The sequence below is a fragment of the Bombus vosnesenskii genome, unplaced genomic scaffold (genome assembly GCF_011952255.1).
Source record: "Bombus vosnesenskii isolate JDL3184/JDL3185 unplaced genomic scaffold, Bvos_JDL3184-5_v1.1 scf7180000013395, whole genome shotgun sequence".
In the NCBI taxonomy this organism is placed as follows: domain Eukaryota; kingdom Metazoa; phylum Arthropoda; class Insecta; order Hymenoptera; family Apidae; genus Bombus; species Bombus vosnesenskii.
This window is the reverse complement of record NW_022883020.1, coordinates 355,528-382,045: the sequence shown is the minus strand read 5'-3', so window position 1 is coordinate 382,045 and position 26,518 is coordinate 355,528. Positions and strand designations below refer to the sequence as shown.

At 39.6% G+C, this 26,518-nt stretch overlaps 1 protein-coding gene across 14 annotated transcripts in view; it reads right to left on the bottom strand.

The window, feature by feature from the left end:
- LOC117237668 (polypyrimidine tract-binding protein 2) overlaps positions 1-26,518 on the bottom strand; it is a 414,765-nt gene that overhangs the window by 310,219 nt on the left and 78,028 nt on the right. For 3 of the 14 annotated variants that reach the window (XM_033501872.1, XM_033501875.1, XM_033501877.1), the window contains exon 1: positions 6,204-7,051. The exons of 8 other annotated variants lie outside the window; for them this stretch is intronic. The gene's annotated coding sequence lies outside the window, so the exon portion shown is untranslated. Of the gene's footprint in view, positions 1-6,203; positions 7,052-26,518 lie in introns of those variants that run through there. 3 more of the 14 variants (XM_033501882.1, XM_033501883.1, XM_033501886.1) reach the window with 1 other exon arrangement.

The following is a 26,518-nucleotide window of genomic DNA, read 5'->3' as shown; positions in this document are numbered from 1 at the left end:
GCAACTGTAACAGACGTCGCTTTAATTTTCAATGAAAACAGACCCGGCAAAGGCGAGCCTTAACTACCGTGAAATTGCCAACGAGGGAATATTTATCGGCTCGATCGAGTCTTGATCGTTTCGAGATGTAGTTTTGAGAATTGCAAAGGGCGAAGGAAGCGATGGATCTCGGGAGTTCGTGCTACTCGTGCGCGTGAGATTGAAAAACAGCTGTTGATTATCGGGAAAATTTGATTTCGCTGGTGAAAAAGTGAACAGATTAGCAAGAACAAAATCGGATCAGCGAGCAAGCGAAAATCATCTACATTTAGAATCGAATGAAACCGAATCGATTCGTTCATATTTAAATTGAAAATCTCCCGAAGCCATGCCCTCCCTTCTAATCTAAATTTAAATACACTGAAAATACTCCAATATACTTCGACTAGAATACTTACGTGCCGCATCTGAGCAATACGTTTCGTACAACTAATGCTTCACGGATTAAACAACACTCTCATAAACAACTTTCCACGATTTTAAATTCCAATTGCGTAGAAAGAAATAAAACATAGCTGAGCTATTCTCTGGCTCGTCTCCTATTCAAACCTCTCTCTCTCTCTCTCTCTCTCTCTCTCCCTCTCTCACTCTCTCTCTCTCCAAACGCATAAGATTCAAGGAACAGAACTTCCGACTGAAAAAATCCATAAAGAAAACCGATGTCGTTGAAAAAGTCGGGTTCCATGAAAGCCAAGCTGCTGTTCTAAATATAAATGAGCCACGGTATGCGCCAGCTAGAGTTAAGAAAATAAAGAACGGTGTACGTGCTGATCCCGTGATCGTGCATTCCCTGTTTTGCTACGGCCGCGTGATTCATAGGGGAGGCTCGGTCAATTCTCACGATTCAGAGAAAGCTTAATGAGCGTGCACGGTCGGGCAGGTGTTGTAGATACGCCGATGCAAACGATCCGGTGTTTGTTATTTTCAAACAACGCACAGGATGCACGGAAACTACGAAATAATCGAGCGGTGAAAGGTTTGATCACGTTTGCTTGGGAAATTTTGGCAACCGGTTCGGAACGAGGCAGTTCGCAATGTTTAACAGTTGGGAAAATTGATTCGGAGAATGATTAGTTGAGAAATTTCAATTTAGATGAGAAAAATTGTGAAAATTTCCATGGGATTGCAAAAAATGTTTCGGAAGTTTCGAAAATTGATTTGATCCAGCGTTTTGAAGCTTCGGAAATTGATTTGCAACGAATTGCAAACTTTAGCAATCGCAGAAACTATTCTGCATGAAAAATTTTCTGCAAATCGGTATAGAAATTTCAACGATTATTTTGAAGACCGAGATTTAGAAATTGCTGATCACTGCTTGGAAAAGCAATATAAATTGTCCACGCCAACTTTTCGCTGGAAATTCGATTTTTTCTCTTTACAAAGAGAAAGAGAAATTAAAGAGGCCGTCAACAAAAAATAATGAAATTGCTCTATTTCGTTATTTTGAAGTATAAATACATTTGTGAAATGTCAGAACGTTTTAAACAACTTTCACGCTCAACACTATGCAATTAACACGACAAATTTTGTCAAGCTTGTACATATTTTAAGTCCAATTTCGTGCAATTCCAAAACTGTATCAAAATTAGAAATTCATTTCAAACGCCTCTGGAATAACTGAAATATCCAACGCGTTACACGTACGAACGGAATGGTCGCAACCGCAACTGTTAAATTCAGTTAAATTGCGTTTTTAACCAAATTATTATATGCGTAGAAAATTCCAAATTAACACCTAAATTACCAATTCTTCCGAATAAAGTTTCAATGATGTTTCTAGTAATGTTAAACGATATTTGCAGCGTGTACGTTTACTTGATATTATAAAAATAACACTGTATGATGATCGAACGATATAATGAAAATATCAATCGGTAAGAGTTGAAAATTACAAATAGAAGAGTATCTAAGTAACAAGAATATCGATTTTCCTCGAGTCAAATTTAAGTTTCACCGAAACGCAAAACTTGCCAAGTTTCGACACGCATTAGTGCGATTTATATAGAAGTTTGCTTTGACTTGCGCCGGAATAATTTCAATTATTCGGAACATCACGAGGCTGATTTTAATCTTTGGTCTTTATTTCCTTTCGAAGCACTCGAAAAGTAACTTTCATTTGATTTTTCTTTTTTCTTATTCGATTCGCGAACTACGCGATAAAATTGACAAAAGTGGTAGAGATTACTAATATACGTACGAGTCTCGATAATTCCTATTATCTCTATATTTGAAAAGTATACCTTTTAAAAAGTTTCACATTTTTTATTCATCGATGTAAAAAGAATAGATGTATATTAATAAATGTCAAATGTTGTAAAATGTTAAATCTCGTTACCTTTTCACCTGCAAGCCGAGCAACCTATCATTTTCGTGAAATAAATACACATATTCGGTGTACATACATACATATGTAATCGGTAGAAATTGGAAATTTCAATTGTTGGAAGTGCTAGTCACGCTTTCGTACAATTTTAAACGTTATTAAGCAAGACTTTCAACGTGAGGTGAGTGCCTGTGGAAATTCAGTGGCGAATGATCATTAAAATTTAATTTATATAAATTGACATCAATTTTTAGAAATATTTCTAATCTTACTACATTATCGTGCGATTTAACCATCAAACACATATCAAATGGAATAATTCGAATTTGTTGAGAAAACTCAAATAATTGATTTTAATGGAAGAACAAAATTTCTTTTGGTATTATTAGAAACCAAAATCATGAAACAAACCGCCCTTAGAAACGAAAAATCGTAAAAAGGAAACACGTCCTACACCCCATACACCGTATACAAAAGAAATACCACGTCAAACATGATCCCGTAAAAGTCCCACGTAGGAACGCTCTCCTACCCCAGAAAGTAACTTCCAGTTCCCCAGTTCCTAACAACCCTAACTCTTCGAATCTTTCCGTCAGATCAGCATCTGCCTTGAAAATATCTCGGTCGAGTCGGACAGATCGATACTTTTTCAACGAGCGAGCATATTGGCGTGGAGGCACCACGTGCGAGGCTATTGGACCCACAGACTCCACACGCGCAGCTTAAGCTACGTCCTCGCTGGAGCGACAACGGGACATTTTTTCGCGGCCTGTCGTTGTTGCACGTTTCAGTAGCCGATAAATATCAACTCGCAGAAACACTTTGTCCACGTTGAAGCAACGTGATCGGAGTAACCGTTTCCGTTTCGTTCGGGTCTCAAAACCACGTTTGCTCTAGCAACAAGTAATCCAAATGCATCGTGGAAGAGTCGACGAACTGTGCACACCGAAGCAACGTATGTTTCCGTCGTCGCGTCTCTGTTACTTTTCTCTGATCTTTACCATCCGAAATGGAAAAACAAGCAAGAAACAGCAACTCGTGCCACTGACAATAGAAACGCGAAAGAGCACGAAGAAATATCGGGCAACGACCAGTAATTTTTTCAAGAAGCATGCAACATCGGCAGAAAGCAGTTCGCAGTTGCTTCGATTAGGACGCTATTTTACTTAAAACATCCGACATATCAAGGAAAAGCTGCTTGTTGTTTGTTCGGTGAGGATGAAGCTTTTGGGGTTGTCGTAACGCTAATACGGTGGTGGCATGTGCCACAGCCAGGAACTATACGGTCCTTTATAGCCGCGCACGCCTGCCATCGTTCCGCCCACCGCGAGATATCGCGGATATCGCGACCCGCTAACAACCATTTAATGGATCAAAACAGAGACAAGCGTTCCGGCAATTCCCGAGATAATTCGCTCTAATTAACGTCGATATCGCGGCCGATCCAATGGCTAATGAACCAGTGAAATTTCTCAATGAACGATGGGAGAAAGGAAATTGTGAGAAAGTATGCTCCAGTCCGTATGAAAAATTTAATATGTACATGTGATCCCATTATCAATAGAATAGAGTTTACTTTGAATAGTGCCGCATATTTGGAGTATAAATTTGCTTATCTCGCTTCAGTTCTCGGGATTGTTAACGTCAATGGAATTTGATACCGGTGCCGGACTGTGGAAATGATATATGAGTGAGATTTGTTAATTGGCCGACTAAATAAGAAATTGGATATTTACCACAACTGTCAGCAGAATGGCATAACGGTTCTGACGTGATTTAAAGGAATCAAAAGAAATATAATAAACAGCTAAAATTGTCCTATTACGTTGTATCGTACGTATGTATCGTTTCTTCCTTTCTTTTTTCTTTCTTTTCGATAATAAATGATTATAAAATATCAACAAACTAAATGACTCGACTATCTAGTAATATTATTACAAATACCTCATACCTAACAATTATCAAAAAATAGAACTGATTTGTGTAAGCATAATGACGTCAAACATTTCTGAATATTTAACATGTTAATGACATTAACAAGAATTCATTCGTAATTTTCATTTTATCCATATAATTTCGGATTAAAATGGAATCCATTTTTATCTTAATTGAAAATTAAAAGTCAAATTGTGTAAATAACGATAGTCATATATTCATATTCCTGAATATAAAAGTAATAAGTATTATATAATCTTCAGCTTTCATTTGACAAATTATAAATCGCCAACATGTAACCTGAAATAATTAATTCCTCGTAAGCAACTTCACGCCAAACTCAAAATTACGTCAGAAGTTACATTTACATAAAATAACCGCTTTCTAAGCGTCATTCTTGCGCAAACAAACGCAACAGTTGAAATCCGCTATGAAACGACAACACTGGCATGGCGGTAAAATTCAAATTCTCCAACTCCGTCATCAACGCATATACATATAACCGTTATCTATCTCACGCACTAGCTCACAAAACTATTTGTACACTTACCACAGACAATTTTTACTTCTATATTGTATGTATGACATGTATAACTATTATCATGATTATATCGATCTTTAAAGTCAATCTGAAATTGTATATAAACACACATTACTGTATACATGTATTTAGTAAAAAATCAGTACACTATGTTGACACATAAATATTAAATATATCCCCACTGAATATCGAGGTTTGTTAATATAAAGCATAATTCACTGTTTAAATACTTTTGTGATCGCTGGAAAGTACATACTTGTGTCAAATGTCTTGTAATTTCTATATATATTCTCAGATGTGCTTCAAACTTTACAATACAATTATGGTAGCCGAATCCCGTAACAAAACTAATAAAATTCCAAAATATTTCATTACGTACAAGACATATTCATAAAAGGTGTCCACAACATTTTCAATACCTTCATAAACCTTTGTATCTGTATAGAATATACATATACGTATAAAAATCTAACGTTAATTCGTTCATATTATATGAATACATATTGAGAGAGCATAGAGTAAAACGTACGAATAAACATTACATACATGCACATATTTTAGATATTATAGGAGAAATATGTATAAAATCATATAGTTGTTATATATACACTGCCTATCATAGAGATTAGAGCACGTATACTTGGCAATTTTGTAGACTATTACGGGTTGCAGCGAAATATAACCTACAAAACACGTACGATTATAGACAGTAAAGTCTAAGATATATTAAATTTAATTTTCAAATACCTTCGTCACCCTGTGTACGTCATGCTTCTAAGATCTCTAAACTCGACGAAAACTCGTGGAAGAGCACAAACACACAGAACAAACGGATCCATAAAACGTGTTTCCGGCATGGTCGCAGCCATGAAACGTCGAAGAGATTTTGGCGCGTAACGGAACGCGCGTGTCTACCGTGAATCTCGCCGCGCAAACGTAAACAGAGAATAGCGCAAATATTATGATTTCGCGGTTCGACGTCGGTAATCGTGACCTAGACACGTACAACTTCTATACGTGCTAACTACATACGCTTAGAAAAATTCCAATACGCAAAACAAACGATGGGTCGTGGAAATACTACATAATAACGAAGTAAATTTGAACGGAGCATCGAGTGAACGTTCATTGGACATGCGCCCTTGAATCACACGACTAACCGGTGAGGTACGTACACACTGATTTTGGAGCACGCGCGAACGCCGAGTGAATGCCGCAACGAGATTTCGCCGGGCGATCGCACCTTTACTCGTCGCTTAGTGACGCAGCACGCGGACACGACGACCGGCTTCAATGACAAACACATTCTGTATATATATATATATATACACACATATATATATATATATATATATATGTACTCACCGTGCAAACGGTAGGACGTGGCCCACAGGCGAGAAGATCGTATCCAAAAAAAAAAGTGTTCCCTGAGAGAGATCGGCGACGCAGTAAAATAATTGTACACACACCGTGAATATCCTTGGCACAAAGCACACAAACGACAAAGAAGCACAGGTTAGATATATACAATATTTTCTTATTTCTTTATTTCCACGAGATGTCGCGGTGATTATAACGACTCGATCGGGCGAAGATGGTCTCACTTTCGAAAACCGGAGATCGATGATTTCCGCGCACGCACTACACGATCAGTGAAGTGAACGAACGCGCGAACGCCGCGTGAATATCGAATCGAAGACAACGTCACGGAGACAAGGGAGCCAGCAGGAGGACGCAGCCGCCGATTGTCACGGTTCGCGAAAACGAGAGACAGGCGTTTGGAGGTTAGGTGATGGCGCGTCGCGAATCACGGTAGCCGAGCCGGTAAGCTTCGTTGGCTTCCGGCGAGATCGGGCGACTCTCTTTCTTCCGGTGCACCCGCGTGACGAGAGAGAAAAAACGTATTCAACCGACGTCGTTTCACACTGAGCTCGTGTTACACACTGGAAAACTAGCGGCCGGGCACGAGCGCACACGCCGCGCGAACCCGCGTACAACACGAACGAGGAAACAGATGACGGACGAGGGAAGAGGCGAATCGTGAGAATAGAGTTAGTATAGAAAGGAAAAAAAAGAAGGAAACGCTGCGACGAACAAAGTTGCGAGGACGAAACGTCGCGCGAACACGAAAACTGCGCGTAATAGATCCGGCTAAGAGTTGTAGGCACGCCACGAGTAGAGGTAGGCGACGCTAAAACTTCGCCACGAGTCGTGGCACGCCACGAGAGGAGCCGAGGGGACAGAGGAGTAGAGCGAGACGACGAATCTAGAGGGGGAAGAAGAAGATGGACGAGGGGATCGAAGGGAGGACGATGGCGACCACTCGACTCTGGGCTGTTGAAGGGTACGGAGAGGTCAGAGGGGGGAATATGTCGACTCGCCGGAGGGACGTGGGGTGATTGAAGCGACTAGGCTGGAGGGGTGCAGCCGGAGAGGGGCGGCAAAGGATCGAGGGAGGGGAAAACTCGCAGCCGGCAACAGCCGACTCGACTCGACTCGACTCAACTCCGTTCTTCTTCTTCTCGTTCTTTCTCTGTCTGCTTTTCGCTGGCACCCTTTCTCCGTCTCTCGCAAACATACGATGTGTATTGGTGTATCGGCACACGATTCAAGCCCCTCTGTGCCGCTCCTCGTGTAGACACCGACGCGTGTATACGGGGTGGTGTCTTTTAACGCGGCGCAGCGTGTGACATTTCAGCGATCTAGCGAGATAAAATTGTTGAAACAAGGAAATCGTGGGATTTTTTACTAGCATGAAACGTAATATTCAAGTAAAAATTGATACGTATAATGGTGAAATGTATTGACAGATTATGTACTTTGTTTTGTAAAATTATGGATTTGAAAGCAATACGAGTTTTTAAAATATAAGAAATAAGAGTTGGAGTGAAGAGTTAAAATAGAAAATAGGGGTTATGAGATCGGTCTTTTTTTCAAAATAATCTTTTGTTTCTTAAATAAAATAAATCTTAACGGAGAAATGAATATTACTAATCGACTTCACGAGATTATTGAAATGTTACACCGATGTAACGATGAAGACGATGTAACGATGAAGATTTCGCATAAAGGGACTGGAACGTAGTATATGCAAGATGTTATTAGACTATTGTTGTCTGATTCGTGGGAGCAGTCGTCCCGTTGCCAAGAGGCACAGTCAACCTGCGACATTGGACGCGGTTTTCTGCCATGGTTATCGTCCGTTTAACTCACGATTGTTCTACGATGGTGCGTTCCGATAGATGTGAAAATCGATACGCATATGGCACACGTATTTCAAAACTGACACGACACGAACAAGTTGTTCAGGAAAAGCGAGAAGTCATTTGAAAAATGATAAAAAAAATTGTTTCTCCTAAGCACGTAATCTAGGTAGAAGGAATAGGTAACACAGTACTAAATTATTTTAAATTGTGGGACACTTTTGAAGTAGATAATGCAATATGTCGCTGAATATTCACATTATATTCTATAATAGCTTTCCTGTTGGTACAATAGGAAATATAACGAAATATGAATTTAATACAATGTATGGTTATAAATAACGTCCAGAATATATAAGTAATAAGTCTTTTGACTTGCTATTCTTCGACGCATGCGCACTCCAACAGCGCGATAATCGAATCATATATCAAATGAGACGTTCTTTACGACTGTATAATCTAATAAAGTACAGGAATAAATTTTTATCAAACCAATTTGAATCCCATAACGTATAGAACCACACAATAGAAAACTAAAATAATTTCGCTATGTATTTGAAGGAATATTTACATAGTCAGATCAATGGTCCGGTTAATCCGAGTGCAAATACCGTGTACAAACGAGAAATGATAACAGTTGTGACCAAAATTTAAAAAATTACAGCATAAATTTATATTTGTATGGACACAATTACAAAAATGATGTAGGCAGAGATTTTCTTTACTCGTTAAATACTTTATTTTGGATGTATTGTATACTTTTGTGTATTATATGCATTCTGCACATTTTTTTACCTTCAAATTTTCCATAAATTCATAAAACTCGACGGTATAGTGATTTTATCAAGAATGGACGATGGTCAAAAGTAACAAAATTTTCCCAAAATCGCCCTGCTGGACCAAATATTCCACAGTCTAATGCTATCAACTCATGCAGCATGAGTGAATTCATTCCCGTTCAAAGACACCCGGTGTATGACCGTGCACACGGCCGCATAGGCGAAAAGAATACGCGGCTGAGCAAGGTGAGGAACCGAGAGGGCACGACGAGGGCCCTGAGAAAGAGCTTCGAGTATGACAAAGATGGAACAACGCCTATGAAAACGGACGAGGGACGTTGGAGAGCCAGAGGAGAGTTAGCGGGAGGGAAACGAACGGGAGACCTTGCACAGCGTGGCTCCGAGCCGCGTAGAAAACGCCGCTTTGTGTTAGGGTAGCCTGTGCATAAGAGAGGAAGTACAGGTCTAAAGGAAAAGAAGGCCCTCGTGCGTCTCCGCTGGCGGCGATTCGCAGGCGTAAAGGCCTGTTCACATGGCCGTTCTCCACGGCACGCACGAAGACGCTTCGATTGGGCTGCTCCCGTGATATTCCGCGCTCGTTCTTTTCTCATCGCTGTTTCTCACGGAACCGCCGAGGCTATCGAGATTAACGATGAAAGCGCGGTTGGAGAAGGTTTTGGAATAGAATTCTTGGTAGACGTCTTGAATTTATGTTATTATATTTTAATATTTCACTTTTTCTAACATTGAGAGAACACGTGATTCTTTAGATATCTTTTATTAGATATTCTGAATTTTCTTTGATCCATCTTGTTACGATTTGAGAACGTGGTTTCTCTCCTTTCTTGAGTAATATTTTATGTTTTATTACACGTGTTTAATATCTACGCGTATTCCAAGTGATTTATGTTAATGATATTACGTACATTTAACATTTGCGTTAAAAATGTTTATGAAGCAGGAAAATAGATAATAAATAATCGGTTGCGTGGAAAAGTCGTTCCTGGAAAGTTCGTTTTTTGAAGTATTCGCGAGTTGTAAGAGCGTTCTGAAAAATCGTTTGGAACGAGTGTTATTTGTAAATTGAATTCACGTGTTTCAAATATTTCTCGCGTGGCCAATTTTTTCCCGCGCACATTTGAAAGCAGACCGCGGTACGTGGAATTTCGATCGCACGAGTTCGTCGAATTCCTCGACAAAAACGTTGCAAGAAATCGAAACGTTAACCTTCAGATATAAATATCTCGGGAACAAATATGAGCGGACAAAAATTTCTCCAGTTATTTATTTATATAGGGACGTAGCTATTTTTTTTTAACGATCGCACATAAAATGGCGTTTTTTTAAGTTAATTGAAAAAAGTTTGAATGTTTCATATCTTTGAAGTTCAATTTGATTAATATCATTCTATTAAAAAAAAAAAAAAAATTATATAAAATATGCTCACATTGAGATTTTTATAAATAAAATTCTATATTTCGTTCTGTTTTGTTTGCAAGCGCAAATGAAACTTTTATCCGGGCATTTTTATATTCCCATGTAGATCGTCAATGAGTTTGTTAATTAACCGAAAATTTTTTGATAAAACTCTCGAAAGAGTTGAATATGGGCAGGTGCATCAACGTTATCGCGCGCTCCATCGTGAGCGATGCAAACACAGCCATTAATTAACAAACCTAACGAGTTTTTTAAACTTTTTCCACCCATTTTATCCGCGAATTGCAACCATTAAAGTGGTTAACTGTAAATTAACGAAAAAGTTATACCAGTCATGAATTTTTATTTAATTATCGAACAAACAATGGCTGTCACAATTATATAACTAAATTATAGCTGAAATTCCATAAAGACAGACTTTAGTTTTCGAAAACTTCAAATTTATGTATAATATATTAATCTTTTTCGCTTCACATTGTACCATAGCCATCAAATAACGGCATAAGAATTATAAAAGGAAAGATTACATATGTACACAGAGCCAAAGGGCCCAATCTTCGCTAGGTAATGTGTAGACGAGCCTTAAGGAATGGAGTAGGCCGTGAAACGAAAAAAGATGCGACGCGTTACGGGGCACGGCGTAAGAAAACTGCATCGAACAGTCCAAAATAAAAGGCTATAAGTCGCCGTCCCTGATGTTTCTCGGAATCCTTTAGCGGCCTCTTCCTGTCGCTGGACGTCGCACACGCGATCTATCGACCGATTAATATATACATACTCGAAAAGTCATTCGTTAGTATCGCGCGGGTTATATAAAACCACGCAACACCAATGTTACGTAACGACAAACGCGAAATGGCATTCTTCGCTAACGACAGCCCATATATGAATATTCGAATTACGTAAAAGCCTTTTGTTTGATAATAGTAAATTTATATAGCTGGTAGCTTTATGGACTTTTACGGGAGTTCTCCTTAAGCTGCGTCCTTAACGAATCAACAGCGAGCAACTTTTTGTCAATGTTGCATGCTTCTTGAAAAAGTTGCTGGTCGTTGCCCAATATTTCTCCATGTACTTTCGCGTTTCTATCGTCGATTGCACAAGTTGCTGCTTGTTGCCTGTTGCTTGTTTACGTGAACAGCATCTTTGGAGGTTACGAGACAAAGGAGTTTTAGGAAGAGGGCGCGTCGATCGATGGCTACAACACTGTTAAACCAGTCTGCATGGGAACGTACCCATAGAATCCTGGCTGGCCGCGTACACAAAGGACGAGCCACCTTCTACGTGTAAACTCGTGCCAGGAGGGATCGTATTTGCGCACACATCGGCGAACAGGTTTCTGAATGTCCTCCTGCGCTGCTGCCGTGCGCATGATTGTCTTCGAGAGGTTCTAAATTAGGAGAGCTATACAAGGTGGCGTAGAAGAAAGGAGATGAAGGGCAGAATGTCGCAGGCATTCGTGTTGAACACGATGTCCCAATGGCATTACGTTAATGTAACGATCAACACCAACGACGAAGAAAAGTTTAATTAAACTGGAATCCCGGCGTGCCTCGCGTCAAGCTTTAATTACCGGTAAATTGGTAACATTATTACGAGAGGAATAAACCGGTCGGTTTTTCAATGTTTCGTTATTGCGACGACAATTCGTTTAGCTTGACGATCGACGAAAGAAGCAAATAAAATCATCTATTTGCGGCCAATGAAGACAACGGTTCATGCTGATGAGTTATCATTTCACGCTGGACGTGGCCCAAAATACACGTTGTCAATTCCACGCCGCCATTATACAGAGCAACCACCAGGAGCACTAGTCATTCATGATCTCAAGGTTCGTTGCGACCTTCCGCCGCTACAACTGTGTTATTTGATGCGTTTCAATAAGACGATCTTTTCTAGTTCCCTTTTCCTTATTTTGTTGAAATTTATGTATACTATAAATAAACACTATGTCTAAGATTATTTTTAATGAGAATGGAATTTGCTTTATTGACATTCCAACATTAATTAAACAATGCAACGTAATTCAACGGCCTTGATACTTCAATCGATGAATAGCTTGTTATAATATTTTAAGGATTCAAAGAATTTCGCTTTTTAAATATGTATGGGCACGATAAATCCTTTTATTCTCCGTTTTAAAAATTTCGTAAGGTAATCTGTTTAATTGGATGTACACTTTTTACGCATCACGTTTGACGTATGCTATTCGTTATTGAAACGAATCTGCATAGATTTATAACAGTCGATTACCGCGTATATTATTGTTTCAGAGAACTGATTCCAAATGCGATCGACACGTATAAAATATTCAAGTTGTTAAGAATGTAAACAGGAAACTGATCACACTAAAATGACGTTTAATAAAATTATATATTTAACGAATAAATTTGATCAAATGATGCTTCTATATAATACAATGCTTAATATTTATTAGAAAATCTCCATTTGTAAACACATTATCTGTTTACCGCAATGGATAATATGAAAAATTAATCGAAATTTTTATATAATTATTAACACAACGTTTTTCGCAATAACTCAACGATTAGTCTAGAAAATACGATCTAATGTACTTGGCATTTACGTCCAGATTTTCATGAATATATCGGACAAATTAATTTTTATTTATTATGTATAATTCTGTTGTCTGAAAGTGAAAAACGTTGAGAAGGAAAGTGTCTTAAATCGGAGGGGTGGCAGAGAATGTAAGATCGTAACGATTGTAAGAATGTAATGCAGAAATTGGCCTCCTGAAACAGTCGTTTAGAGTGAAAAATGTATTGAAATATGGCCAGAAATTTCGCACGTAGCCGCAATTAATTTTTCCATATCAACAAAGTCGAATCAATTAAGTGTCCAGTTTCCGGAAACTGGCTCTCTGCTCGAAAATAAAGTTTCACCCACCTGCATCGTAATACATTTTCGAGTTAATGAGATCTCTTTCATCGTTTCACTCACTTAATTTAATAATTATTTTAGAAGGAAAGTAGAGACAAATTTTCAATTTATGGGAACGTGTTGAACAATACTGGCATACTTTAAATGATCCTTTAAAGCTGCTGTAATAATTTTCTCCGATTTATTTCGGAATGCAACAAATATTAAAATATTCCCCTCGTTAAATTTATGATTAAGATATATTAGAATCTATGTATGTAACATAGCGATTATCGAATTATTATATTCAATTCTATAGTATGCACGTAATTGAAAAATTAGCTTACCTTAAAAATAATTAATACTATACAAGCAATCGATAGATAAAAAAGCACGTTTGTAAACGAGACATATTGTTTTTTCATTTCTACGTGGAAAAGCGGAACCAGACACAACACATTCGCATAAATCACGTTACAAATATCGAAAGGACGCACGTAATTTCTACCCATTGACTATCACAGCCAACATCGAAATGCCAAATTCAAATGTGTTATCATGTCTTATCGAAGGTGAGAGGCCATGGCGGAAGTCGAAGATAAATCGAACGCAAAGGGTAAACATACAAAAGGAGGTCGCGGCTTCTCGCAACCCCCGTTTTTCACGGTTTCTTCCGGTTTAGGCGGTGTGGAGGCCATATCTCAGCCGGGAGGAAACGCTAAACACCGCTTTCAACGCGCGAATTAAGATTTATCGCGTGCTACGTTTGACCGAGAAGCCTTTCCGAGCGGCATCGTAAAGTCACGACGAAGACTTATGAGTTTTAACCAACAGCTCCACCCCGTGCTTCCGTTTGCCGCGCAGAAAACACTCAATAAGGGTTGCGATCAAAGTTAAAATCTCGACTTTTTAATATCGTTCTTTTTTCCTGTCTCGTTTCTTCCAGGTATCTGTACATAGGCTGGCGAAAGTAGAGCAACACTTTCAGACACTTTTTAGCCCCGCTGCATTCTTCTGGTCGTTTTTGCTCCAGTCACGTTCTCCCGCAGCTAACAAATTTTCTTCACTTTTCCTTAAGTATCACAAATTTCCGAAGGAAACGCGAAAGATCTTTTAGCGATACGTATGAATCTTTACTCGTTTTCCAAACTGTTCTCTCATCGTCCATTCATATTCTTGAAGATTTAAATAAAAAATGGATGTTTGTATTTTCGGTAACAAGGAACGCTCTCGACAACGATTTTCATTTCAAAGTACCGTTCAAATCGACTTATCGAACGATCGAACGAATGTGTAACATGTTCTTAAAGTGCATTTGAAATTCAGGTTCACGGTTGTTTGATCGAGTTTGTCGAGAGGCGAGGAATCGAGGCGTGTCATTTAATCGCTCGCTTAAGTAATTGTTTCCGTTTCGATGGTTCTCATGCTGGAACGCAAAGGCACATCGCCGATATAACTCTATTTCTATTGCATAATACAATTTTTTGTTTAATAACGATTTTCTCCTATCTTTTATAGCGAATAATTAATAATCGAATAATCTCAATATGTGAACGATCGATGGCCCGTGATGGATATTTATTATCTTACTTTAGGTTTTAATTAGTTTAATTAGACTGGAAAAAGATTACAAGTATAGAGGAAAATCTATTACAGAATACAAAGGTAGAAGGGTATCGAATATTATGAAATTTCGGACTAGTCGTTAGTTTGGAGCTTTTATCGTGCATGTGGCAACCTTTGATAACATTAATAGAAATTGCTGCAGCCTTAGAACATCTTCTGACTCATGTTCTTCGTGGATTCTTCAATTAATCGATAATTTAGTTATGTAATTTATGAGCGACGGTTAATGATCCGTGACGAGAACATGAGTGGCTCGTTTAGATTACCACTGTAAAAAAGCACAGTATCGGTGCGTCAGTAATACTCGTAATACCGTGGAGAAATATCGTCTTGGAATTATTATTATTCGTGTGTACTCACACGAAGAAGTATCAGTCGTAAACTCGTCGCAGTCATATATTCGCTATCTTTTCAATTTCTTTAGTCTGCGGCTCGTTTTATGTCGTATCGATCATTCATTTTCTGAAATTGAACAACGTATTGTGTAATTCGCGTTAAAATAGGGCAGATTCGAGTCATCGATTTACAAGTTTGTAAATCTTCAAAAATATATACATCTTCGAAGATGTCAATTTTTGTTCGTTCGTTATAAAAACTACATACACGTTTTTACAGAAAAATCGAGGAATCACTCGGAGTACCGGCGTATTTGCCAAAGTCGTGTTTCGAAATACCGCGAGTTGAAACTGCCTTTCGTACAGAAATAGTAGAATTAAGAGAATCTATATGAGAGAATTCATAGAAATGAATATAAGAGACAATATGGTGAAACGAAGTTTTATAATTTCTTTCGGGCGAGAATGACGAAGAAATCGGCTGGTCTGTCCACAGAAATTGATTACAATGTTACAGTCATTTTGGTGCACTCCTCTCGCAACTACCACTGTTATAAAGCTTCCACGATCAATCATAGCGCGCTCTGAAAGGCAACAAGACATTAATAACACGCTTGGATCGTTTCCACCAGATCTCTTCGTATATAGTAAGTTCAATTTCAAAATAAGACCGAGCGAAATTGAAAATACCAAAGGAAATCTCGTAAGCATAGCTGACCAGAAGCCAGCTATGTTTCTTTCCAACGCTTTCAACCCACTCTCTTGCTCCAATAAGAAAAAGAAACAGGAATAATAATAAAAATGCAACGCGTTGTACGAAAAATTAGTTTCAGCGTATTAATTATAATTTAGCACCGAAGATACGACTTTTATTATTTTAATGCAAGTAGCCCTTTCATATAGTGCATGAAAATTGTTGCTAGTGACAACTGAAGGAACAAACTGCAACATTTACAATTACAAGTACCTAAATCTTCGGAACTAACCTAAATTCCCAAAGCACAAGGATTCCGAGCTACGTACACCTCGAGCAGAGTCGTGACTGAACCGAAATTCCAGAAGAACGTTGCCAGCGCGAGGAACGAGGCAAGTAAAATTAATCTAAATTAAGTAATCGTCGGTGTCTCGGGCAAGCAAAGGACTCGATGCCTAAATAAAACTAAGAGGAACGTTCCCTGCCGTAATCGCGCTCCTCTCCCTTCAACAATCCCCATTTTAACGCATCTCTCTTACTCTTGTTTGACCCAAGGGTACGCGCCATCTGCTATCCGTCTGCTTCGGTTAATTAATTGGCCAGCTTGTCCCTGCCGCGACTCGCGTTTCCATCCTTTTCGTCTCGTACGCCAGTCAGCCGATAATAATAAATTCACGACAGCGAAAACCACCGTTAAATCATCGATCTTTCGCAATAAGTCATTAGTTAGACGAATACAGGCTGACCACTCGATGGATTTTGACATTTTGACGCGACACCGAGTTGGTGATTGAAAATTCGCTGCCATGCTTGATGGATGCGGTTAAACGTTCGGTGAAGGCGTGTTCGAACATTTCAATTATTCAAGAATTTCTATTTTAAGATTCCAATTTGATCCTAATCGATGATTTTTACTGAAATTTCTATTAATCAGACTAAAATTTTTCCATATTTGTCGTTGCTAGGATTGTCACGCGATTACAAGACACGCGGAGAGTGCAAAATTGCACAGAATGCGAACGTAGAGAGATATATGAAACATCCAAGCTACGGTGCTTTCTATGATACCAGGTAAACCAGTTTTCCACTACCGATCTACTTCTTTAAATATATATTACGAAAAATATGAAAATCCGCGTTCTAATCTACGAGCCGTTTCCCTCGAAACATGTCAATACCGAATATCCGCTGAGTTAGCCAAAACTTGCCAATTTTTATCCCTCGTCTCTCGAGGGATAAACTCAATAAACTTTGTAAACGTGTAAACAACTAGCGATCCATCCAAAAATGTTGTAAAGTCTACTTGTAAGTTGATGTTAATGTCGAGTAAATAAATTCCACTGCCTGGCACGTGCACGAGTTACGAATCTGAACCTTCGTTGCCTGTCACAACCGACGGAGAGCCACTGGCCGTGCAATTCTCATAAATCCCATTTGAGCCGAGAAACGAGAGATGGCCGAGCGACGTGGAATCAAATAGTCGTGGTGGAGGAACGAGAAGAGCGGAACTAGATGCATAAATCGCGCTGCAACCGCGTTCGTTTAAAGGGTATTCGGCGCGCGAGCACGCGTTAATTGCCGCGGACAAGTCGATCGTGGTCCTGAGTCGGCGATAGCGGGTTAATTAACCGAGGTGTCAAAGCGTGTCGTGCGACGCGACTTGTTGCGAGCACGTTCTTCTCCACCGTCGTCCCATTCCCTTCCGTTCCAACGGGACGTTGTCCGTCTGCCAGCTGGGCTTCTGGCCAACTTTCGCCCCCCTGAATCCGTTTGACTTCCTAGATCATACCTGTCCACGGTCTACCAGACGCGTAGCGGTTACCATGATCTCGCGATCTCGTGTAAACTGTCACCTATCGAATCATTTATATCCAGTCCCCTTTCTCGCTATTACGTGCGTATTACGGGAAACCTACGCAAAATCATCCTACTTGGTTATACGCTCTGCTTCTTAAAATTCAATAATGAAATAAAATCATATAATTTCTTATAATTCCTATATAGGAATTAAATACATAGAAACGTGTGAATATCTTCGAAGGGCACGTGCTTTGGTACTATAAAGACGAATGTTTCGTAGCCACTGTGTGTGTATTTATTTATTTATTCTTCGTAATGAAGATTTAGAATAAAATTTAGAATTTGCAGTTACGTTTCTCTGGTTTACGCTTGCAACCATCGTGCTTGACATCCTTCTGACCCACTGAACGTTTAGACCTTATAAATACACGGCTTAAACTTATCGAATTCTCGCAGTATCCATACTTGAAAAACATACAGATTCGAACAAAAACATAGAATATAAAAGCCTAACGATGAACGCTGCACTGTAACACATACGTATAATATCGGCAATATGTATATAATTGAAAGTTGCAAACAGTGGGTCTGACATACTGTAACGGTGTTGGTTGACGACGCGTCTCGCGAAAGAAAGGGCTCCTTGCGTAACCCGTGGGATAGCAAACTCGCGGGATATCGGTTGTCAAACTCCTGACAACGGACATCAGACAGAGAGAAGCTGGTCGTTTTCATTTCGGCGTCCAGCCGTTCTCCTCTCTTTGTGGCCTTGTCAAATCTTCACCAGGGGAACCCTGGTCTACTACGACGACAACAACGTTTCTCGATGGAACGTATACGTTTGCCTTTCCATTATCCCTTTCGATTTCAACCATTCTCAAACGATTCTCCTCCTCCTGGTTAAGCACGCTAAGCGATTTGATCGTTTTTAACGCGCGAACCTTGATCTCCGAATCTTGATATTCTCCTAATACGTACGATTATTACGATTTCCAAACGCGTATTAATAAACAACACTGAAAACAACAATTTCCTCTCAGCGTCTTTTTTTCTCGAATTGCTGCGCGAATAGACGAGACGATAAGCGAGTTTCGACCGAGAAATCCTTCGGTGTTTCATCGTTATCCCCCGGCGAGAAGAACTAGGGTGTGTACTTTAATCCCGATGAAAAACATCCACGTTTTTGTTCCTCTCTCTTTCTTGTTTGTCATCTTTTTTCGTTGGTATTCTTCTTCTTGCTCGCGGAGGGGCTGAATAGAAAGTTTCTATTATTAATCGCAAGGACAGTTCAGCGAGTGTCGTTCAGGATTTATCTGCGGATGGTCGTTGCGATTGGAATTGAAATTTTGTAGCCGTATTGCGTGCTAAGTTAGTACTTCACCAGTACGCGTTTTCTACCGACAAGGATACTTTTACTACTTTTACGGTTACTGTTGGTAATTGTCTCCAACTTTCTTCTGGTATTAATAGCGACATTCGTATTACAAATCATTAGGAATTTACATAGTTAAATGTTAAATTGAAATTAACGATGTTTGATGTCAATTTGTTTCTTTTTTCTTTTTTTTTTTTTTTTTTTTTTTTTTTGATGGACGAACAATTCCAAAAATATCGTACAAAATTACGATATTATAACGATAAACGATATTATAGAAAAAACGAGAACCGAAAAGGACCGATAGTAGACGAAAAATAAAACCAAGCGACATAAACGCTGGCGTAATGAGAAAACACGATCCCCAATTACGTTAGGGGTAGCTAAGCGTAATCGAATGGCGAGCCTTCGATCGTCGCGTTGCGCCCTCTTAGATCAGGCTCAGATACTCGTAGGGATCATCGTAAATCAGCTACTCCATCGCGTGACCTTCGAGTCGACTGCGTCACAATATTTCTTTTTCCTGCAACAGTTCCCTTATCGAGCGAACGCGAAAAGTGCGACGCGAGTATGGTTAGGGGTGCATTACAAAGGATAATTGTTCCCGTGGTTGCACAGAGGGCTAATAAAAGGTTGATGAATTTATTAATCCGTTGGACTTATTTACGTAGGCTCGGAGCGGAGATGTTTGTTCGCGATTAGATTCGCGAGTAAGGTTTCTCCGATTATTATTACGAAACAAAAGTTGCATGTTGCGACGAAGCAAAGTTGCATTTTAACGCAGTGCATTTTACAGACTGTTTTCTTTCGCATTGGAACATCAAATTACGAGGAAATCAATTTCTCCTTCTTATTCGTAATTTCCGGAAGTCCACAGGCAAAGTTGTTCGCGAACTAAGACTTCTGCTTCCGATAAAACTGCTATTTCGTTTAGATCTAGATTTAGATAATTCCAGATATTCTTCGTATACTTTCAATTCCTGTAATTCCGCGTATTCTTTATATCAATAGGATTCTCGCAATTTTTCATTTGGAAAATACTCGAAGAACACGAGTCATGGAAAAATTGCTCGTCTCGAGTGACCTAAACTAAATCATTGTAACAAATACAATCGCAAGTTTCGCGAAACGTTCCCATCTAAAACTCAAACGTGAGATTCCACTACCATTGGAATAACACGCACAATACATCCGCACCGCGTTCCAACTATTCACCCATCGCGAACAGCGTGCACAATGGACCCATACACTCGTTCACCACTTCTGCAGACTGCGAAACCCCCGATTCCAGGTTCCGTCAAAGGAACCAGCCGCGTTTAAACCTACTCGGCGGCGTTTTTCAGCGTCCCGCGAATTTCGCGTCGAGTGCACCGCCTCCGAGCGAAACCACGGGACAAAGGCTGGTGGATGGGGGGAAATCGAGAAAGAAACGGAAGCCCGCGGCGTCGTTCGAGCCCTTCTTCGAACCGACGCGACGCCATGATGCCGGAGGTACGCGTCTCTTATTATCCTCGTGCGTGTTAATCAATCGCGACGCAGCCTAACGCAGCCATTCTCGTCTACGCGAGATTAAACGACCGACGATGAGTCAAACCGTGCGGGATGAGACCGCGCCATTGGCCTTGAGGCGAACGAACAAGCGAGAAGAGAGGCAATATTTCGGTTTTGGACGTGTCGTTCGAATTACAGTACTCTACGATCGATATTAACAAATTAACGACGCTTAACGTTTCAAAATTCTACGATTTTACCATTGGGTGATCCGCGATCCGCTATCGCCCGTTCTTACCATTCCGTCGTTCAAGAGACAGAATCTCGCGATGATTCGTGTTACGAACAATCTCATTTTGAACTAAATTTAAGTTTGCTAGAAGTGCCTGTACGTCTGCAACCCGCCTTGCATCGGCCTATGTAAGTACGCGGTTGGTTAGGCGAAGGATCTACGTATTATACTTTACTTCGAATATCTATACATTTGTGTATTTTACGTAATCCATGGACTTGCGCGGCTTTCGATTTTTCGAATTCTAAAGACGAATTCAAGATCGAATTCTAAAATGTCGAGGCTTAGACGACTCGAATTAGCCTACCTTCCTATACGCAGCTCTGGTTTGCATCGATCGATCGTTGCATCGCTCAACGTTTCGATCTACCACCTGTATACATCAGTTCCACAAATAAAACACGATATATTTCCATATGAAAAATACGACCTCCGCGAACGAAACGAGTTCATCGGCAAGTACAATGAACCAAACGAAGACTTCATCGACGAGGATATCCATTAACGCACACGCGCCACGATGGATCGCGTTTAATCATCGTTGTGTATCGTTAATATCAGTTGCATTAAGTTCACGAGAAACACAGAGAGAAACAACGATGACGCGCGGATTCTCCGTGCAAAATCCATTGTTCGGAATTGTATGGTTTCGCAGACACCCTTTACGATGATTGATAATCGTTTTGCACCGATGCCTGCTCGTATATCCGAGTATTAATAATTCTAGGGTTTCGAAACAGTTCACGGCGCCTTGATTACCTAGCAAATATAGTACGTACTTATTTGTCGGCAAATACGCGTTTTGCAAATGATTAATCGATCCTCGCGCGATTTCCACGCGAGATATCGATTCGCAATTTTCCTACATTCGAGCTTTCCGACGTCATCTTCTTTTACTTTTTCCCTTTCCTTTCCTTTCCTTTCCTTTCCTTTCCTTTCCTTCCTACCGTTTGCTTACCTTCGAAACTACCGACTCTCTTTTCCCTTACTCTCTTACTTTTATATCTTTTCTTCTCTTGTTTTCCCTCCCATCTTTCTTCGCTTCTCTTATTTCCAATCTTACATCGAATGTAAAAAAATATGCGTGTATGTACAGCGTACAGTCACTCTCGCTAACATTCGAACACTCGTTAAAGCAGAACAAAGTCTTTAAAATTGGATCGAACGATTCGAACTGTTTGGAGAAGTTAAGAGAAAACCAGTTTACCAAACAACGCGCGAAAAAGATTTTGAAAAAGTCTTTTTGCTCGAGCCTGCATTCCTGTCAGTTGTGTACGCGTTGAAAATTTCGTCAGATAAAAAGATTGCGAAAACTTTTATGATCGTACGAGTTTGTTCTCAATTTGTTCCAAATTCTTCGGGTCAGTCAGCGAATTAATTCTTCTAACTGGCCAGAAAGAAAGAAAGAAAGAAAAAGAACTCAAGTTGTTCAGTTGTTCGATCCAATCGCAGAGAAGTTATTCCGTTTTAACGAGTAGCCGAAAATTACGAGGGCGACTACGTAGTATGTACTGTACGTATGATTCACAATTCGTTCTTCCTTTCTAGTGCACCGAGAATGTCTACACGTTTTAGCACGTTTAACGGGACCACGCGAGAAAACAGAGAAAGGCATTGTGCAAGGACGTATCTACGTACATATTTGCCCGAGATAACTAGTGAATGAGTCCGTTTATCGAGTTTCACGCTTCTATCTCTTCCTTTTCGATTCAACGCGACTTTACGCTACGAAGTTACGCTCTCGTTGCGCAACTACGATCCCATTCACGTGTTTGCATATCGTATCGGCGCTAGCGTGCAAACCGATACAGTAACTTTCAGTTGCTTGATATATTTAAATTAAAGATAAATATTAAACCACGTAAGATTGTCGCGGGAATTCGTTCGTTGATCCAACAAATTTTACTTTTCACTAAATGAAATTATCGTGAAAATTCAATTTGTTATATCGATTTCCGTTCGGTCGTATTCAAATTTCTTTTCAACCAACTATCCATTATTTCATGCGTTTATGGGAAATGGGAAATGTGAAAGTGCGAAATTCCAGAGAATCCGTATAATACGAAAAGATATATCTTTTGTTCGTCAATTTTCAGCAGCAGTCGGTTTCCAGCAAAACGTTTTCCAAAGAAACGTTCCCTAATGGCAAGCATGTCGTTTATGACACCGCGGCGTATAATGGCGACACGGGTGACGCGCCTGATTTTATTGAACCAGCATACACACGGTCTAAGGAAAGTAATTTATCGCTGGCCATCGTCTGCTTAAACCAACAAGGAATAATTTGTTGCGTCACGCTACCGGACATTGTCCCTCGGAATATCTTTGTCTCTCTATCACAGAAAACGGGACGGGTCGTTGTATGCAACGTTGTAGACCTCGAACATTCTATAAAGATGTCTGGGGCAGATTAGAAATAGCGATTTGGAAATCGCTATTTAATAAAAAGTAAAAAAGAAAATCGTTAATGATATTTAAGGAAATTTTAACTTTAGCAAAAGTCTTGTTGAATAGAAAATACAGCAAACATGTTATCGAACAATCGGAACGATTAAAGTTGCCACCATCGTCGATATCGAACGTACGAATCGTCTTTCAAAACAGATCACGTAAATAATTTAGTCGATTTTTCTTATACACGCATAATGCAGACAGTTATATCGATCATTAATCGAAAACGAATGAATTCGTGAACGGAGCAGCATCGTTTTATTATTAACTTACCTTTCCCGGCTGCATGAATAATTTAATAAATTTCCGTTTTCCATTACGCGTTGACAAATTCATCGGATTTGATGCCGTTCCGACTGCTTGATTTAACGTTGCTCTACTTTCGATAAAAATAAAACAAGAGGGACAAATAAATATTAATGAGAAGAAAATTGTACAAACGGCCGATACGTTCCGGCTTCGTCGAAAGCTAATATCGCGATGAAATCTCAAACTGTATATTAGCTGATGTTAATGACGGGGAAAAATGACAGAACAAAGAGTAGATAAAATACAAGCGACTGTTTGGCCGGTACGATTTCAAAAATTCCAAAAGTGGGACTGCAATTTTCGATGATGGATATTGAAATCAGGAAGCATAATTGTAGCTATAGTTGTAACTATAACAAAACGAGAAATGTTTCGATACAAGAACTGGTACGATAGTTTAATCGGTTTTGGTAACAATCGTTTCGGAATAACCGTTGTAATTGGTTAGAATATTTTGTCGTTACCGATAACCACCATCGCGATGAGAGAACTTTCGTCGTTTGCCGATGATCGTTACAGATGATAGAATTTTTTGGTTGACGACGACCATTATCCGTGAGAAAATTTTATTCTGTCCATCGATAACCGTTGTTCGCGAGGCAATTCTTTCCTGTTTACCGACGATCATTATCGGCGACGCAACTATTTTTTTAGCATGCTGATAATCAGTTACGTTAATGCAAATTTACGACGATCGACAACTGATCATGATTATCACTGTTCGCTCGTTAGCGATCTGCCGTTCAAAGGAAAACTTTGTCTTTTCGTGGATGACGTTTCTCGTAGAAATTTAAAGAACGACCGTCGTTTCCGACGCCTTTTTTCGAATATTCTCTTCAAATACTCGCAGTCGCTGTAAATCGAACGAAAATCTCCGCGCCTCTTTCCATTTTCTATTGGGGCGTGTTGGCAATTTTGCACGAAATTCTGGCTGATAAAACGTTACGGTCACAGCGACACGTGGCTGCCCCTGGACAGTGCATCGACTTCCGGATCCACGTTTCCATACGCAGCAGGGCGACCTCTGTACGAGAGTCGAGGCGTTCTCGGTCCTGTGTTTATTCGCAGCACGGTCGTTCATTACCCACATGACAATATTGGCTGATGGGAATTGCTTGTATCCCGTGATACGCACCATTTGATATGCGGGCCCTCGCCTCGCCAATCCGCCCCGACTTTTACGCGATAATTCCGCGATCCTCCGCCATTGTTGCCCGTTTCGCGCGTAGACGTTGCAACCAAAAACCGCGGTTTTCCTACGTTTCGTAGAATCTAAAGATTTAGAGAAACAAAATACATAGAATAGTTTCGAATTTTCTAACTTTGACGTATCGCGTTCTACGATTAAAAGCATCGCATATACTCTACTTTCTACTATATTATATCATTTATGTGCTAATCGTACGACCGCAATACACAGCTGGCCGTAAATATCAAATATCGTAAATATAAAATACCTACTGGTTACGTTCATTGTAAAACTTGTCGGAGGAGGAGAAGTTGGAGGAAAATTGCGGCAGTGATTGAATTACAAAACAACAGGTTAAAGCGTTACATAAACGTGGTTGTAACGTTTAATACGTTAAATAATAACGTCTGCACTGAACCTCGCAGAAGCGTTATGTTCTTGTCACTGATAAAAGTTCTATCAGTACGCAGGTAAGCTCATAAATCACCTGAAATATCAAGTCTACCTACCTCTCCAGCAAAATACACCTTATAGTATCTACATGCTGTGTCCACTAATCGCAAAACTTACATAATAGCAGAACTAGTGAGGCTCGCTTCTAATCTGCATATGTATATTATACGAAATATTACGAAAGGAGGAGACAGAATCCCCTTGAGACGAACAAAGGAGAAAAACCAACGATACACGATCGCTGATAAATCGCCAACTAACAGAATACAATGTAAGAAAAAAAAAAAAGAGATAAATACTGTAAGATTGCTAGAAGAAATAGGAATGTTTACACCGCTTATAGAAGTATAGAAAACTAGTTATTTATAGATTATTTATCAGCACTAGCTAAGATAAAATTAATTATTTAATTCTAAATTAAGCATATAAATACGATATAGCGTATAAAGCGCGTAACGTAAGCGCGTAAAATTGTAATCGCTAATAGCAGGCGATGCGAGACAAAACGATAAGAACGAAACGCAACACAAAAATAGGAAAAACACAAAACAGTTGTACAAGAAATTACGTTCTTTCGCTGATTACTCGGTTAAACGTATACTTCGGGGAGCGCAAACGATAATACATAATATTTATTTCAGCGTGTAAACAATTTTGCCGTAAACAAGGATGAGCCGAACGTTCGGTCCGTCGGAAAATGAATCGGACCGAAACGTAACAAAAGACAGGAAAACAATATTCCCGAAACGTTTATTCGATACGTCGCATACAGCTGTAATTAACGCTAATTTCATGCCGCGTACATTTCGCAAACGGTGCGACAGGCGATTTTCGTAGGATCGCGATGCTTTTCGTGCGACACGCGTTAATGAATAAATAATTCGTTCGTCCAGAGACAAACGAACGATTCCCACTGCGGCCTCTTGCGAAATAATAATTATAATCGAGTTGCTTTTTAGTTTATTTAACTCTCGCATATGAAAACTCCCGTGTGCGAATGCAGGGAAAAAACAAGCTGAAAACGATACTCTCGGCGATATAATTAGAGAGAAAAATCGTTAGGTCAATTTAATTCGAACGTACGCTCCGATTCTGTGTTGCGTTCTGGCAATCAAATTGCTAATTTATTTAATTCTCTCTATTTGTTTATTAGCTGCTCGCGTCACGAATATTAAATAAAGAAGGAATATATGTACACAGAGACGAAACACCTGTAGATATCCTTTGCGAATACGTTATGCGCATCGAAATTGAAACATTTTGAAATTGAATTTTTCCTGTAACGAGACTCGTGATTATCGATTAATTAGACAGATTGACTGCAAAACGTTCGAAGACGAAGTAAACGTCCAACTTTGTCCACGTG